Source organism: Trichosurus vulpecula, chromosome 2 (genome assembly GCF_011100635.1).
Source record: "Trichosurus vulpecula isolate mTriVul1 chromosome 2, mTriVul1.pri, whole genome shotgun sequence".
NCBI lineage: Eukaryota > Metazoa > Chordata > Mammalia > Diprotodontia > Phalangeridae > Trichosurus > Trichosurus vulpecula.
The window spans coordinates 327793738-327812448 of NC_050574.1; positions in this window are offsets into that span (position 1 = coordinate 327793738).

Below are 18711 nucleotides of genomic sequence, written 5' to 3' on the forward strand. Positions count from 1 at the left end.
GCACCTTCATGGAGGCAAGATGGAGATTATATACACAAAGACTGTAGGAGGGATTGAGGGGTGGTCTGGGGTGACTAGAGGAGGGGTTTAGGGAGGGTCTTGAGGGGAAGTCCAAGGAGGGCAAGGTGAGGTAATGGGATTAAGGGTGGGAAGTAGCTGAACAACAAAGGGCGAGGCTAGGTAGAGATTTGGGCCTAATGATAATGTGAGGCTTGTGGCCTTAGGGGAAGGCCATATCCAGTTGGAAGATTCAAGGACAGTTCAAGGGGGCTCCCAGAGACTGTATTCCAGATTCAAGGGGGTTCCCAGAGACTGTGCCCTCATCAGATACAATCAGTATTTCACAAGACCTAGCAGCTTCTACACTAAAAGACTAGTCTTGGAACATTATGTTTCAAAGATCAAAAGAGCTGGAGTTGCGACCAAGAATAACTTACCAGAAAAGTTGAGTGTAATCTTGAATGGGAAAAAAAAAATGGATGTTTAACAAACTGAAATACTTTCAGGTATTTGTGACAAAAAGACCAAAACTAAATGAAAAATTTGATAAGAAAGACCCAGAAGACTTATAAGGAAAACATTAAAGACCAATTATAAGAGACTTTTTAAGGTCAAACTGTTTACTTCTTATATATGAAAATGTTACCAATATTCATAAGACTGTCATCATTACTAGAACAGTTTGAAAAAATGGTAGGGGTTGAGCTGAGTATGATGGAGTGATTCTAAAAAATAAAATTGGGAAGGAAAATGTAAAAGGGGACAATTGTCTCATAGAAATTGGGGCATGAAAGGCAGAACTAATACAGAGGAAGCGGGTGTGGGTAGAGGACTGGTAGTGCTGGTAGTGCTCTCATGGGATCTGGGTTAAAGAGGAAATAACATATACCTCTAAAAGGGAATAAAAGTCTTCTAAACTTACTTAAAAAGATAAGAGGACAAGGGGACCAGATAAGAGAGGGACTTTTAAATGAATATGTAGATTAAGATTTAGGAGGGTGGAGGGAGAAGATAAGTGAAGGAATCTTAGAGGGGTTGGTAGAATAAGAAATAGGAGGGTAAGGGGAGAGGATATGGTAGCAGGGATAGGGTAGAAATAGAGGCTGAGAAGGACAATGGTGAGCAAAAATAGGATGGAGGGAAATTCAGAAATAGTAATTATAACCTTGAATGGTAATAGAATGAACTCATCCATAAAATGGAAAATGACAGCAGAATGGATTAAAATTAAGAATCCAACAACATATTGTTTACAAGGAACACATTTAAGAATGAGAGATACACACAGAGTTAAAATGGAGGATAAGAGTTGAATTTATTGTGCTTCAGCTAATGCAAAAAAGGCAAGAGTAGCAATCATGATCTCAGATAAAGTTATGGCTAAAATAGACTTAATTAAGAGGTGAACAGAGTAATTGTACTTTGATAAAGAGCACTATAGACAATGAAGCAATTTCAATATTGAACCTATATGCACCAAATTCTATAGCATCTAAATTTTTTAAAATAAAAGTTAAATTAATTATATGTGGAGATAGATAGTAGAACCATAATAATGGGGGACTATAATCTTCCTGTAAGAACTAGATAAATAAAACTATGAACTGGTTTTATGAAAGAAAATAAATAAAAAGGAAGTAAATAGAATTTTAGACAATCTAGATATGATAGCTATCTAGAGAGAACTGAATGGAAATAAAAAGGAATACACCTTTTTCTCAGTGGTTCATGGAACCTTTACAAAAACTGACCTTACATTAGGACATTGAAATTTTATAGTTAAAAGCAGAAATATTTAAAAAAATATCCTTTTCAGATCACAATGTAACAAAAATTATATTTCATAAGGGACTACAAAAACTAATTAAAAACTAATTAAAGATTTAAAAACCCAGTCTTAAAGAATGTGTGGGTTAAAGAATAAATCATAGAAACAATAATTTCATTAACTAGAAGGACAATAATGGGACAACATATCAAAACCTATGGGATACAGCAAAAGCAATAATCAGAGGAAAATTTATATCTCTAAATGCTTATGCCAATAACATAGAGGAAGAACAGGCCAATGAATTGGATATGCAATTTTTAAAAACTTGAAAAAGAACAAACTAAAAATCTCTGATTAAACACTAAATTGGAAATCTTGAAAATCAAAGGTGAGCTTAATAAAATTGAGTGTAAAAAATTCAGCAAATTAATAAATAAAACTATGAACTGGTTTTATGAAAAAAAAACCAATAAAATAGATTAACCATTGGTTAATTTGACTTAAGAAAAAAAAGAAAATCAAATCACTAGTACTAAAAATGAAAAGGGAGAATATACCACTAATGAAGATGAAATGAAAGCAACTACAAGGAGTTATTTTGCCCAATTATATGCCAATAAACTTAACAATATAAATGAAATGAAAGAACATTTGCAAAAATGTAAATTGCTTATATTAGCAGAAGAGGAAATAGAATATCTAAATAGATCTATTTTAGAAAAAGAAATTGAACAGGTCATAAATGAGCATCCTAAGACCAGGACCAGACAGATCTACAAGTGAATTTTATCAAACATTTAAAGATCAAGTAATTTCAATATTAAATAAATTATTCAGAATAATAGGCAAAGAAGAGATACTACCAAATTCCTTTCATGAGATAAATTTGATATTGATACCTAAACCAGGAAGAGTTAAAACAAAAAGAAAACTATAGACCAATTTCATTAAAGCATATGGATATAAAAATCCTAAATAAAATACTAGCTAAAAGATAGCACCACTATATTACAAAGATTATACATTATGACCAAGTGGGATGGTTTAACATAAGGAAGGAAAACTATTAACATAATTCATTGTATCAATAATAAAAGGTTTTTTAATCATATGATTGTATTAAGATGTGCAGAAAAAGCTTTTGATAAAGTACAATACTCATTTCTATAAAAAAAAAACACTTGAAAGTATAGGGATAAATGTATTTTTCCTTAAATTGATAAACAGTATTCAGCTAAAACCATGAGCAAACATGATTTGGTTTGGAAATAAGCTAGAAGCCTGCCCAATAAAATCAGGTATGAAACAAGGATGCCTACTGTCACCAATATTATTCAATATTGCATTGGAAATCCTAGCAATAGCAGTAAAAGAAGAAAAAGAAATAGTAGGAATCAGAATATGGAAGAATGTAATAAAACTATCTCCCTTTGCAAAGCAATATGATGCTATACTTGGAAAATCCCAAAGACTCAACTAAAAAGTTAATTGAAACAATAAATTTAGCAAAGTAGCAGGATATAAAGTAAATCCACATAAATCTTCATCATTCCTATATGTCATAAACAAAACCCTTCAAGAAGAGATAGTAAGAGATACCCCTTTTAAAATAACTCTAGACAGTAAAAAATGCCTGGGAGTACACCTGCCAAAACAAACCCAGGAATTATATAAATAAAATTTTAAAAAATCTTTTTTTTACAAATAAAATCAGGTTTAAATAATTGGAGAAATATTAATTGTTCACAGTTATTAGGCCAGGCCAATATAACAAAAATGACAATTTTACATGAAGTAATTTATACAGTCAATGCCATTTCAATTAAATTACCAAAAATTAGTTTACTGAATTAGAAAAAATAATAACAAAGTCCATTTGAGAGGGAAAAAAAAGTCAAGAATATAAAGGAACTAATGGGAGAAAAAACTGCAAAGGAAGGAGGTTTAGTAGTACCAAATCTTAAACTATATTATAAGGCAGTAATTACAAAACTATCTGGTACTGGCCAAGAAATAGAAAGATAGAAACAGAGTAGACTTATAATTTACAGCAGCAAATAAATATAGTAACCTTGTATTTGACAAGTATAAGGACTTAAGATCTGGGGATAAGAATTCATTATTTGGTAAAAATTATTGGAAGAACAGGAAAGCAGTCTGGCAGAAACTGAGCATAATATCTTACACCATATACCAAGATGGATACATGACCTAGACATAGAGAGATAGTACAAGAAAATTTGAAGAACATGGAACATCTTACTTATCATACTTATAAATAGATGAACAATTTATGAATAAATAAGAGATAAAGAGCAGAGTAATGTGTAAGGTGGGTGATTTCGATAACATTAAGTTTAAAAAGTTTTGTACAAATAAAACAAATGTAGCCAAGATCAGAAGGAAAGAGGAAAATTGAGGGGGAGGGGAGGAATTTATAGACAGTTTCTCAGATAAAGGTCTTGTATCTCAAACATATAAAAAATTTTGTAAATCTATAAGAATAAGAGTCATTCCCCAATTGATAAATGGTCAGAAGATATGAACAGACAGTTTTCCAATAAAAAATTAAAAAAACAATTTATAGTCATATGAAAAAAATGCTCTAAATCATTATTGATTAGAGAAATGCAAATTTAAACAACCTTGAGAAATCATTTTATACCTATCAGATTGGCTAAAATGATTGCAAGGGAGAATGATAAATATTGGAAGGTATGTGGAAAAAATGGGACACTAATCCACTGTTAGTGGAACTGCGAACTGATCCAACCATTTTGGAGAGCAGTCTGGAATTATGCCCAAAGAGTTATTAAATTGCCTATGCCCTTTGACCCAGTAATACTACTACTAGGTCTATTTCCAAAGGTGCTTAGGGAAAAAGGAAAAGAGTCTGTATGTACTAAAATGTTTCTAGCAGCTCTCTTAGTGGTGGCAAAGAACTGTAAATTGCTGAGATGCCCATCAATTGGGGAATGCCTGAACAAGTTGTGCTATATGATTTTGATGGAATGCTACTGTGCTATAAGAAACGATGAGCTCAAAGATCTTAGAAAAAATGTATAGATTTGCATGAAATAATGAAGAGTGAAAAGAGCAGAACCAAGAGAACATTGTATGCAGTAACAGCAATATTGTTTTAAGAACAATTTTGAGCAAATAAGTCATTTTGACTATTATTAATACCCAAATTAACCACAAAGGACATATGAAAGATGATGTTATCTGCATCCATAGAAAGAACTGATGAATAGAAGTATGTTTAGAATGATTTTACATGTGTGTATTCACACATATACATACATACATACATATATACACATATGTCTAATGGTAGCTATCTCTAGGGCAAGGTGGAGGGAAGGGGAAAAAAAGAAATTTACATGATAACTTTACTACATATTTAAAAGGAACCACAAGTCATACATAGCAGATTTGCAATCTTGTGTAATTATCTTTTTTTATTCTACTGTGTCATGAAAATGCTTGTTTTATTTCATAAATTAAAAATAAATGATTTTTTCTTAAAAAAAGGCAGGTACACCAGCATGATTAGATGACAAAATGTAGAGAGGCAGGTAATGTGTTTAAAAAAAAAAACCAACAACCTGGAAAGGTATCAAGGGAGGGGCTGGATTATAAAGAGATTTAAATGCTATAGAGGGGACTTTATAACTGATCTTAGAGGTAATTAGGAGTCATTGGAGTTTATTTGGTAGAAGGGAGAGGGGGTAAGATGATCAGACCTGAGCTTTAGGAAAGTCACTTTGTTGTCTTTGTGGAGGATGGATTCAAGCGGGGAGAGATTTTAAGGCAGGGAGACCAAGGGACAGTCCAAGTGAGAAGAAAAGAGGACCTGAGCCAGGGTGGTGATTGTGTCTCCCTAACATCTGTAGGCCATCCAGAACCAGAAAGATGTCTGAACCATCCTGGTTGCCTGGGGCTTGGCCATCTATGCACGGAGCTTCATTTCCCTAGACTGAACTAAATTGATGAGCCAGGAATGGCAAAGAAGGGAGGTCATGCACATGTCTTCTATCTCTTTTGGGTTTGTAAAGCCACTAACTCAGTTACTCTGTAGTTAGAGTCTAACATAAAATAACATAAAGTTATTTAAACATGAAGGTTTTTGCCTCTGTTCCTTGAACTTCCTAAACCTGTCCCATTTCCCATGAAGGCTCCCTACCCAAAATACATAGCAGAATCGACTTTAGGGAACTCCCTTATGATGACCTTCGAGGTGGTAGAAACAAACCAGGAACTCCCTGCTGCTGCTGATGCCAGGAGGTTACTTAGTATTCTTTGGACACTTTGTGCCAGGCTCCAGATGGCCTATTTTTCAGACAGAGTCCTTATTTTGTTCATTTTTAGTTTGGGAAAAACAGCCTCTCTCTCATGAGCCAATATTCGGACTGCCTCTTCCTGTAAAAGTCCTGAATATTGCTTAAGAGAAGTTAAATTGTATGGGAAATGGCTATAATGTTCCTTTCGTTTTATTCTAATTTATATCCTTAGAGTAGTTGAGTCATTTCAGTCATGTCCAACTCTTCGGTGACCCCATTCAGGTTTTTCTTGGTAAAGATACTGGAGTGGTTTGCCATTTCCTTCTCCAGCTCATTTTACAGATGAGAAAACTGAGGTAAATAGGGTTAAGTGACTTGCCCAGGATCTCACAGCTAGTCAATGTCTGAGGTCACATTTGAACTCAGGTTTTCTGGCAACAGGCCCAGCACTCTATTCACTAAGGTCTTTTTAATGTCATATGGAAAGAACAGGATGCACATTTACCATAATAATAACAAGATGCATTGGATCAGAAGAGCTGAGCTCTAGTCTTGACTCCATCATTATTTAGTGTGTGACTTTGGGCTCTTCTGGGCCTCACCTCAGTATAATGAAAAAAGCATTGGAGATGGAATCAGAGGATTTATACTGAATAATCCTGGTTTTGCTACTTGCCGTGAGATCTTAGCAACTCCCTTACCTTCTCTGGGACATAGTTTTCTCAACATAAAATGAGTGCTTGGTCTAAATGATCTCCCAGATCCCTTCCAGCCCTACAGGATGGGAATGAACTATAGGACCTATAGGGACCATTTCAGCTTGAAAATTTGTTGAGCCGGATTATAATAAGCACTTTTAACTTACATATATTATCTCCTTCAAACCTCACAACCTAGTGAGATGGGTCATGAGATGATTATCACCTCTGTTTTACCAGACAATTGTGATTTAGAGGATCAAATGATCTGCCCAAGGTCACACAGCTAGTAAGTATCAGAATCAAGACTAAATCCTAGACCTTAGGACCTTAAGATCGTAGGGATGAAAGAGACTTTATTAATCATCCGCTGAGGACTGGCCAATAAACCTAGTCCTTATTAACATGCATTGCGTGCCACTAAAACAATCCCCACATGAACTTTGGGTCACACACAGGCATCTTTGAAATTAGTTCCAGTCTGTTTGCCATCTGGTGAACAGGAGCCTCCTTGAGGGGCTGCAGCTGAGTAGCTAGAACCGAGGGAAGGACGACATTCAAATGGTGTTGTGGTTGTGGTTGTGGTGGTTGTGGTGGTTGTGGTTGTGGTTGCTGCTGCTGTTGTTGTATCCTGTCCTGTGACCCTGTGGTTGTATCCTGTCCTATGACCCTGTGGACCATAGCCCATCAATACTGTCCATGGGATTTTCTTGGCGAAGATACTGGAGTGGTTTGCCAGTTCCTTCTCTGGTGGATTAAGGCTTAACTGACTTGCCCAGGGTCACACAACTAGTAAGTGTTTGAGGCCACATTTGAACTCAGGTCTTCCTGACTCCAGACCCAGCGCTTCATCCACTGAGCCATCTAACTGCTTCTCCAAACATTAGTCATGCCAGCATCATCCACTGCATCCTGGGTCATTGACAGTCATCTTGACTTTTGTCCCACCACTGGACTTCCATGAATCAGGAAGACAGAGTGAGCCTGGTAACTCTGTGCAATTCTGCCTCACTTAAATCCAATTCGCCTGTGAATCACCTATGACGTCTTGAGGGATGCCTGTCAATTGGGGAACGGTTAAACAAATTGTGGTATACATTTATGATGGAATATTGCTCTGCTATAAGAAATGATGAGCTCAATGATTTTAGGAAAGTATAGAGATCTCAAGAAATAATGAGTGAAATGAGCAGAACCAAGAGAACATTGTGTACAGTAACAGCAATATTGTTTAAAGAAGAATTCTGAGCAACCGAGTCATTCTATTATAAATACCCAAATTAACCTCAAAGGTCCTGTGAAGGAAGATGTTACTTGAATTCAAAAAGGAATACTGATGTGGTGTAGGACTGATGGATTTAGAAAAACACAGAAAGACTTGGACTTATGAAGGCTGACTGAAGTTCGATGAATCCACACACATTTATAAGGGCCTGGTATTTGTAGGCACTGTACTGTGTGCTCAGGAAATGGAAACCTTAATTATGTATCTTCTCTCTAATCCCTCATACTGTCAAGTATGGTGATGGTGCTTTTTTTTTCTATCCTTCCCAAGATTTCATTGGTGTAGGAAACTCCCCCTACCAATGCAGATCAGCAATTGCTGTACAACTCACAACTTTAGTTGTCTAGGGGCCCTTTATGGGTAAATGACCTGCCCAGGGATGCACAGCCAGTATGTGTGTGTTGGAGGATGAGGAGAGGGGAGAAGGCAGGGAAGAGGTGACATTTGAAGTGGGTAGAAGTTCACCAGGGGAAAGAGGGGAAGAGATGACGTCTGAAGGCACAGAGGAAGTCCAGGCATAGCAGTGGGAAAGCAAGGGAAGCATAGAACAAGAAGTAGTCTACTGTGGCCAGGCTTCATGGAGTTTGTAGTTGCTGGGTATCTGTCTCGATGGCACATCAAAGAGCAGCTTAGCTTACTGGACCTGCCTGGGCTCCCAATCTTCTTCAAGCTATTCTGACCAATGGAAGGGGAAAGAGATTACTGCCTTGGTATTTCCGGCCTTGAGAGCAGACCCCAGATGCTGCTGTCGCAGGGGAGATGCACATTCAACATCAGATCCCCTTGCTTGTAACAACCTTTGGTGTCTTGCTTTTACTGACAAAGTATATTTCCAAAGGCAAATAAAAGCATCTAGAGGAAAAAAAAAGGGGGGTGGGAGGGTGCAGCTAGGCTATGCAGTGGATAGAGCACTGGGTTTGGAATAAGAAGATTCATTTTCCTGAGTTCAAATCTGGCCTCAGACACTTACTAGCTATGCGACCCTGGGCAAGTCACTTAACCCTGTCTGCCTCAGTTTCCTCATTGTAAAATGAGTCAGAGAAGGAAATGGCAAACCACTCCGGTGTCTTTACCAACAAAACACCCAAATGGGGAAAGATCTCTCGCCAGAGGCTGGTTTTAAGGTGAACCTCAAAAGCAGCCAGGGAAACCAAGAGGCAGAGAGGAAGAAGGAGAACATTCCAGATGTGGGGAACAGTCCATGAAAATGCACAGAAATAAGAGAAAGAGTTTCTTATGCTAGGAACAGCCAGGAGGCCGATATATAAGGGGCAGTTTTCAAGATCCCCATGCCAAGACCACTCCTCTCTTTTTACTATTAGGAGACACTGTATTTTCCAAAGCTAAGACCCAGTAAGAAAGCTGTGCTCTGAGCTTGGCATAACAACAATCCTTTGTGCTCATCCTCTGGATGAACTCAATTGTAGCAAAATACCAGAATTGTTTCACACCAGCACAAGGGGGTCACCAAGCTGGGACAAACACCTGCAGGACCCACATTCTGATCATGAAGCCCCTCCATGAATCAAATGTGTCTCACCGTTGCTGTTACCCCTCATTGTCAGGGCTACAGCTCACTGCGTAACCATTGCTATGAGATTCCACCACAATAAAGGGGGTCTTCTTCTAGAGGAGGTCCCGACTAGTTTCCCTCTTCCAGAAGAGTTAAGAAAGTGTTTTGCTTATGCCCACTGTTGGCCCTATTTTTATTTTGTTTTCATTTTATTTCTTAGAGTTAACTGTGGTTGTGATAACCTGTATGAGCTCTTTGGCATTTTTAGAGTTAACAGCAATTATGTCACCTCTGTGACTTTTTGGACATTTGTTTTCTCATTTGACATAGTAAAATGTAAGAAGACTGTTGTTTGTCCTTCATTTAGAAGAAGACCAATGGCATCACAAGGTGAGTTGGATATAAGTGAGGAAGAATTGCCCAAAGTTGATAAAAGTCAAGACGACTGGCCATGGATGGCCCCGAATACAATGGATGACTGGCATCTTTGATGTCTGACCAAACACTTCACCTTTAGTGCCTACTTGAGCAGCCTTCCTGGTCACTGGAATGAATTGGCCCATTCCACCAGAGGAAATCTTCATAAGCCTGGGGCAGACACCCACCTAACTCACTGACGGGTTCGAGGCCTGTTGGTTAACTGGTTTAACTCATCTGCCAAGATGGTGTTCCTGGGGTATGGCCACTGGGGATGCTACAGCTTCTTGGAGCCAAAGGTGAGAGTTGGGGGACAGGCGGACATCAAGGATGGATGAACATCCCTGAAAAGAGGTCAGCAGCCCTCACACCAGAGGTTCTGGTCCTCCTCCATTACCCCATACACCCCTGACTAGAAGATTAGAAAGGCAGGAAGGGGGCAAATTGTGAAAGGCTTTAATACCCAAAAAGAATGTTTTGCGTTTGATCTTAGAGAGAGGTTAGAATGGCTGTTCTTTCATAGGTTAGAGTGTTGCTGTCTTTGTATTCCCAGTCTTGGGTACATAACAGTCCCTTAACAAACGCCTGTCGAAGGACTGATTAAAATGAATTGAATTCAGTTATAGAACCAGCTCTTTTACCTTATCCTAGGGAAGGTATTTTGAGACAGGTGTGTGGCAAACACACAGATTGCTAGGCCCTTCTTGCAACATCAAGCACTGTTATTGATTTCATAAAGAAGTTACCCAAAACAAAACCTATTTCAAAGACAATGAAGAAATACAAAATTAACCAATCCTCAGGAACTTGAAACTTTTTGTTTGGAGGCAACTTGGTCTCCATCCTGCCAGGTTTAGCAAGACTGAAGTATCATTGTGACCCAGGTTTTCCTTCATCTTTGAGAAAGAAAAGTGTTTCCCGATCAGTCGGAGAATATTATTCTCTCTCTCTCTCTCTCTCTCTCTCTCTCTCTCTCTCTCTCTCTCTCTCTCTCTCCCTCTCTCTGTCTCTGTTTGTCTGTCCGTCTCTCTCTCTCTCTCTCTCTCTCTCTGTGTCCGTCTCTCTCTCTCTCTGTCTTTGTCTGTCTGTCTGTCCGTCTCTCTCTGTCTCTGTCTGTCTGTCCGTCTCTCTCTCTGTCTGTCTGTCCGTCTCTCTCTCTCTCTCTCTCTCTCTCTCTCTCTCTCTCTCTCTCTCTCTCTCTCTCTCTCTCTGTCTGTCCGTCTCTCTCTCTCTCTCTCTTTCTCTCTCTCTCTCTCTCTCCCCCTCCCTCCCTCTCTGTCTCTCTCTCTCTCTCTCTCTCTCTCTCTCTCTCTCTCTCTCTCTGTCTCTCTCTGTCTGTCTCTCTCTCTCTCTCTCTCTCTCTCTCTCTCTCTCTGTGTGATTTCAAGATAGGAGATGATCAATAACGCCTCACATTGCTGTGTGACGAGCACTCCAAACCACTTCTACAAACATTGTCTAACCTGACCCTCACACCCACCCTGTGCAGTTATTGGGGCAGGTGCTATTATGCTCATTTTATAGACAAGGAAGGTAAGATGTGAAAACTTTTGATGACTTGCTTATGTGACGGTGAGAGGCAAAGGTAGGTGGGCCTAGGGTCATCAAGACCTGAGTTCAAATCCGGCCTCAGACACTTATTGGCTATGGGACCCTGGGCAAGTCACTGAATCCTGTTTGCCTCAGTTTCCTCATTTGCAAAATGAGCTGGAGAAAGAAATGCAAATCACTCCAGAATCTTTGCCAAGAAAACCCCAAAAGGGGTCAGGAAGAGTCCGACGTGACTAAGCAGCAAAACCAGATGGCTGCAGTCATCCCTATGCCAAAGCCTTCTCCTATCCAGAGTAGTCACTATGTCTGTTTGAGATTAGAAGATATTTGCCTCAAGGGCAGCCTTTCTTAAAAAATCTATATCCTCAGCACCCAACACCATTCCTTGCGCATAATAGGCATTTTATAAGTATTCTTTGGACGTGTGAGAGGCCCAGATGAACTGAATAAAATCAGCTGAAATAAAAGGGAGTTAGTGTGTCTGCATGAAATCCAGCAGCATAAACCAAATGGGAGTTCATCCTCCCAGAATATGCACACAGGTACTTTCCCCAAAAGCTGATGCAGGACAAAGCCCTCAGCTGATGCCTCAGAGGGGCTGGATCATGCACTGCCCTTCCCCTCTCCAGAGCTAACAGAGAAAACTCAAGTGCGTTGGAAGGAATGTCAGAAGCCCCCCCCCCCGCCCCCCCCCATCCAACCCTTTCATTTTGTAAATGAGGAAATGAGCCCAGGAAGACTAAGTCACTTGCCCAAGGAGGAAGCATCACTGATGAAATATGAACCCAAGCCGTCTGACTCTAGAAGAGAACTTTCCACTGGACTGCGAACATGGCCATGAAGCGACAGAGTCCTCCACACTGGCGGGCCTGAGGTAAAAGACTGAATTCCTGATATAACCTGGAAAATAACTATAAAAAGTTCACCAGTTTCCCAGGAATGTGTCCCCACTCTTCCCTCTATCAGGAACCAAAGTGACCAATCACTGGACAAGTATTTATTAAGCACCTATTTATGTGCCAGGCACTATGCTAGATGCCGGGAATACAAAATTGTAAGTGAAGAAGTCCCTGTCCTCAAAGGTGCTTACATTCTCTTGCGCTAAACTCACTATTATAATAGCTGGCAATCATGTAATGGTTTACGTGCATCATCAAAACCCATGTGAGACTTAGAACCAAAATTCTACCAATATTATTTATCCCACTTTACAGATAAGGAAACTGGGGCTATGATTTTTTTTCTCATTCCCATCTCATTTCCCCTATCCTCCAATAAAAAGAAAAGAAACCCCTTGTAACACAATTCTTCCTAAGGAGAGTTAGGATTCAAAGCCAGGTCTCCAGTATTTTATCCAAGGGCTATTCTCATCTCACCAAGGCACCTCCTCTTCTTTATGGAGTTATTCTTTTCACTCACCCAGAAGCTGAAAGAAAAAGAGAGAAAGAGACAAACAGATTGACAGATAGACAGAGGGGAGAGAGAGGACAGAGAGAGAGCTTTAGAGAACGGTTTGAACATATTTGCATGACTTTTCATCATCTCCTGTTACTGGACAGGGCTTAGATTTGACCAAAATCTCCTTCCAGAAAAATAATAATTTTCTGAAAAATTTGAGGGAAAAACTAAAGCCAGTCCAAGGGCTGCCCCTCTTAAAAATAAAAATAAATGAACGAGCTGGAAGGGCCTGGAAGTAGAGGATTAGAAAGGAGGGACCTGGTGGAGGAGGGGCTGCTCTGAGCCAATATTTGTTGCCAAATATTGCTCAATTTATAAGTGACATAATGACAAACAAAGGACCTCTGTCTGCCTAAATCAGCTCGTTCCTGCTGCCCTCCTACTCTCTGCCCCGTGCTTCCTGCCCTCTGGTCTAAAATGAATCCACCGGGCAGCACTGCAGAGTGGCTGTGATTCTGGACCCCCTTCGCTAACCATGCATGGTGAGGAGAAGGCAGCTTGCTCCTGGCTGAATTCTCCTGCCTTCCTGTGTCTGATGAGGGGGAAGAAGGGTGGGGGAGAAGGAGATGCTCGTCAGTCAGCATTCATTAATTACTCCCTCTATGGGCAAGCCATCGTGCTAGGCACTAGGGATACAAAGAAATGCAAAAAATAAAAATAAAAATGGTCCTTGACCTCAAGGAGTATAATAATAGCTGGCAAGCAGACAGCAGTGTATAATACTACTCCCATCCCATAAATAACTAGGTACATATAAGATACATACAAACTGTTCCATTATGTCTGACTCTTTGTGACCCTATTTGGGATTTTCTTTTTTTTTTTTTTTTTTTGCAAAGGGGAAGGCAGGGCAACTGGGGTTAAGTGACTTCCTGAGGTCACACAGCTAGCAAGTATATCAAGTATCTCAGGTTGGATTTGAACTCAGGTCCTCCTGACTCCAGGGCTGGTGCTCTGCTCACTGCCACCTAGCTGCCCCCATTTGGGGTAGAGTGGTTTGCCATTTCCTTTTCCATTTCATTTTACAGATGAGGAAACTGAGGCAAATAGGGTTAAGTGACTTGCCCAGGGTCACATAGCTAGTAAGTGTCTGAGGCCAGATTTGAACGCAGGGAGATGAGTCTTCCTGATTCCAAGCCTGGCACTTTACCCACTGTCCTACCTAGCTGCCTGTGTAATACAGTAGATGGAAGGTAACCTCAGAGGGAAAGACACTAGCAGCTGAGAGAACCAGGAAAGACCTCCTGAAGAAGGTGGGATTTGAGGTGTCTTGAATGAAACCAGGAAATAAAGAAGTATAGATGAGGGCTCAGACCACCCCAGGTGTGGAGGGAGGCCAGTACACAAGCTGAGCTGGAGTATCATGTAGGAAAAGCAGCCAGTGTGCCAGTGTGATTGAATCATAGGGCCCCTGGAAAGGGCTGGATTATGAAACGCTTTACATGGCAAACAGAAGACTTTATATTTGATCCTGGAGGTGATAGGGAGTCACTGGAGTTTATTGAGTGAGGGCAGGGGGCAGGAGAAGAGGATAAGGGAAGGTGACATAGTCAGATCTATATGGGGAGGGGATCACCTTGGTAACTGAGCGGAGTATGAATTGGAATGGGGAGAGACTTGAGACAGGGATACCATTTACAAGTTGAACGACTCAGTCATTTTGACTGTTATAAATACCCAAATTAGCTGGAAAGGATATATGAAGGAAGATGCTATCTACATCCAGAGAAAGAACATGAGATTTAACAACAGATTGGATATGGGGGTAAGTGTGAGTGAGGAACTGAGAACAACACCAAGGTTGTGAGTATGGGGGACCAGAAAGATGGGATTTGGGGGGAAAGAAGGAGTTTTGTTTTGGACATGATGACTTTGAGATCTCAACAGGACATCCAGTTCAACGTATCCAAAAAGCAATTCAGTCTTTAGCTCAGGAGACCAATAAGAGCTGGATATGTCTGATTTTGGAATAATCTGGGTAGAGATGATAATCAAGCCTATGGAAGCTCATGTGATCCCCAAGTAAGATAAGATAGAAGAAAAAGAGAAAAGAGCCCAAGACAATGCTCTAGGAGACACCCTTAGTGAGTGGATATGACATGGATAGACATAGTCAGTGGTGGAGGGGATGTGGCATGATAGGCATACAATGTTGGTCTAGCTGTAAAATGGTTCCTTCTGGAACCATTCTGGATAGCAAAGTGGAATCACGTCTTTTTTTTAAGTGCCTGAAAGGTCTATACCCCTCAATCTGGACATCCTGCTATAAGGCGTATAACCCAAGGAAGTCAGCAACAGAAAAAAAGATCACATATACACCAAAATATTCATAGCAACACTTTTTATAGTAGCAAAGAGTTGAAAACAAAATAGATGACTGTCTTATGGGGCATGGCTAAACAAATTGTGGCCCATGGATATAATGGAATATTATTGTAGCATAATAAATGAAGAATCAAGAAGTCAAAGAAATAGGAAGGCTTCTACTGCATTGATGCAGAGTGAGTCAAGAAGGACCAGAAAAATAGCAAATATCAAAACTTCAGCAAGGTAAATGGAAAGAACAAAAAAACCAAAAAACTGAACACTATGTAATCTTGGCCGTGGGAAATAAGTGTCTATGACCTTTCTATGGAGGGAAGGGAAGCAGATTTTCACATTCAGTTCTCTGGTTAAGATTCAACTGGCTCCTTTCCTCATGTCTCTCCTCACTTTTTTGGAATCCGGGAATCAAGCCTCTTCTTGCATTAAATCATAATAAACTTATTCACTTGAAAGACAATTTGAAATTCAGTATGCAGATGAGTCCTTGGGGTCCCTTTACTCTCATAGTTGTAACTCCATCACTAGCTAGCTGTTTGACCTTGGGCTAGCCCCTTAACCTCATCCAGACTCATTTTCTTCATTTGTAAACTTAGTAAATTGAATGAGATGATCATCTCTGAGGCACCTTTCAAATCTTAGGTACTAGGATTCCATAAGACTCTGAGTAAATCAGATAATCCGATTGCATTTTCCAGGCGGATTCTGTTGTCTGGAGGCACTCACTCCCACATGGTTCCAGGGATTAAGAATAGGGTATGAATATGGCCCATCTGTGTAGCAGTGAGGACACACTACCCTAACTGAGAAGCATGTAAGGGAGTTATGGGAAACAAGTCTATCTGGTTAGGGTAAGGACCAGTTATGCAGAGTTCGGATTTTATGTCAGAAGGAAATGGGGACCCATCAAAAGTATTTGAGTGGGGGAGGGGAGGAAGGAATGAATACAATATTTTCTTCAGTTTCTTTTCCATCTATTATGGAAAAAAAAAACTATCTCCTTTCTCAATTATTTTCTATTGGGAGCAAACAGGGGCCGGCAAAGTAGCTGCTTAAACCACAATGGGACAAATCAGCGATTCCCTTTCCAAAGCTGTTGAGGACAAACTCTGGCTTAGAAGACAACAGGTAAGGATAGAAGAAGGTTCCAAAGGTTAACATTTGCTCCAGAAGTTAATGATCAGCCCTAGGCTTACCATACCCAAAGCCAACAGGAAACTGGGGGAGAAGTTTGTGACCCTAGTAATGGAGTTGACCCTGGAAAGTTTTCCAAGTAAAAGAATAGAAGTCACTTTTCATAGTAAGCCTTCCTAGAGAATGCCAGTAATATGTAGTGGCTTGTTTGCAGCTTGTAGTGGCCTGATACAATATGAGGAGGGTTGCTGGGGTTCAAGACAAGCAATGGCATAAAGGTTGAAAGACAATACCTGGACCATAGTTCAGGGACTTCTTAGGAGGGACAGACCCAGGCAAAATTGTGAAATAGACTTCCACTGTTAGAGTTGGAAAGGACTTTAGATCATCTGATGTGGTCCCTCCTCCTAGTTTTGTTTTTTACACATTCAGCTTTACTTTATATTTCATTCAACAAATATTTCATCTTTTTGTGCTTTATTTTTTTAATTTAATTTTTTTTAACTAACAAAAATCTATTTTCCCTCCCTCCTACCTCCCCACTGGAAAAGAAAAAAACAAAGCCCTTGTAAAAATATGCATAATCAAACAAAATAGATTCCCATAGTGGCCATGGAAAAAAAGTCTCTTTCTGTACTCTGTCAGAAGGTGGGCAGCATGTTTCATCATCAGTCCTTTGGAATCCTAGCTGGTCATTGTGTTGGTCTGAGTTCTCAAATCTTCCAAAGTTATTTATCTTTATGACATTGTTAATTGTATAAATTGTTTTCCTGATTCTCATCACTTCACTCTGTATCTATATATCTATATCTATATACATATGTCTCCTCAGGTTACTCTAAAACTATCCCTTTCATCATTTCTTAAAGCATAATTGTATTCTGTTACATACCACCACCATTATTTGTTCAACCATTGGTAATCATTGGTTACTTCTTTAATTTCCTGGATATCTTTTTAACCACAAAAAAAAAGCTGATACATGGTACATATGCAACCTTTCCCCCTTTCCTTGGTCATCCCTCTTATTTTATAGAAGAAAAGCCCCATGGAGGTAAAGTGACTTGTATACATACATATTGTATATTGTATACATAGCATTCAGCTAGGCATATTGAAGACTAAAACTCCAAAGTCTTCTGACTTGTAGCCTAGGACTAAAATATAACTCCTTTCCTTTCCAGCCTCCCACTTCCTGCTTGGGACAAGCCATGCTGCCCCCTTCAAAGTCCCACTTCCTGAGTGCCCTATAACTTAGATATTTCCTGATACCCTGCTCCCATCAAACTATTCTCTCAATGCCCTAGTAGGTAGCTGCTGGACTAAGGATGAATGGGCTTTAAGAGTTAATACTGCATTTTGTAGTCCAAGAGAATGACAAGTGTAGAAATTTGGCATCCCAGAGAAGAGCCCACGGTGAAATTATTTGGAGGCAGATAGACATTTTTACACCTCTCAAAAAATGCCACAAAGTCAATCTTATCACCAGGATGTAATGATCTCACCGTGTATTGTACGTCATGCGACTGACTTCTTTGTACAACAAGGTACAATGAAAGACCCCTGGATTGAGGGGACTGAACTGGGAGTCAAGAGAATTTTATTCACAGCTCTACTGCTAACTCAACGTGTGACCCTGGTCAAGTCACTTGTCTTGAGAGTAAAGACAGGTTTCCTCACTTATAAAATAAGGAAGGTTGGCCTAGGCAATCCAAGATCCCTTCTATGATTTCTCCATGACTCAGTGAACATCACCTGTGCTTCCATCATGAGGAAACTGATGGAATTTTTCCTGCTCTGGAGATCAGGAGATAAAAGCTAACCCTTGTGTCCTCTGACATTGCCCTACCCTGAAGCAAGCCCTCATGCCTGGACTATTGCAGTCTGCCTGCCTCAAGGCAGTCTAGTTCATCATCCGGACCATCAATGGAAAGCACATGTCTGACCACATCATCCCCACACCCCATTCAATACATTCTAGTGGCTCCCAGTTACCTCTAGGATCCAATCTAAAGTCCTCTGCTTGGGATTTAAAGTCCTTCACAATCTGGCTTTTCCTTACCTTTCTAGTCTTCTTACATTTTACTCCCCTCTACAGAGTGTACAATCCAGATACTACAAAGCTTAATTGCTGGTCCTTGCACATAACACTCCACACTTTTGCACTGGCTATTGTTGCTCATGAGAACAAACCCCAAATTCTCAAATGGTTTTAGGAAGAAATTTATTAGTTTATTTGGTAGAGGACAGCGGGCCAGAAAGGAGGCATGGCTCCCTCT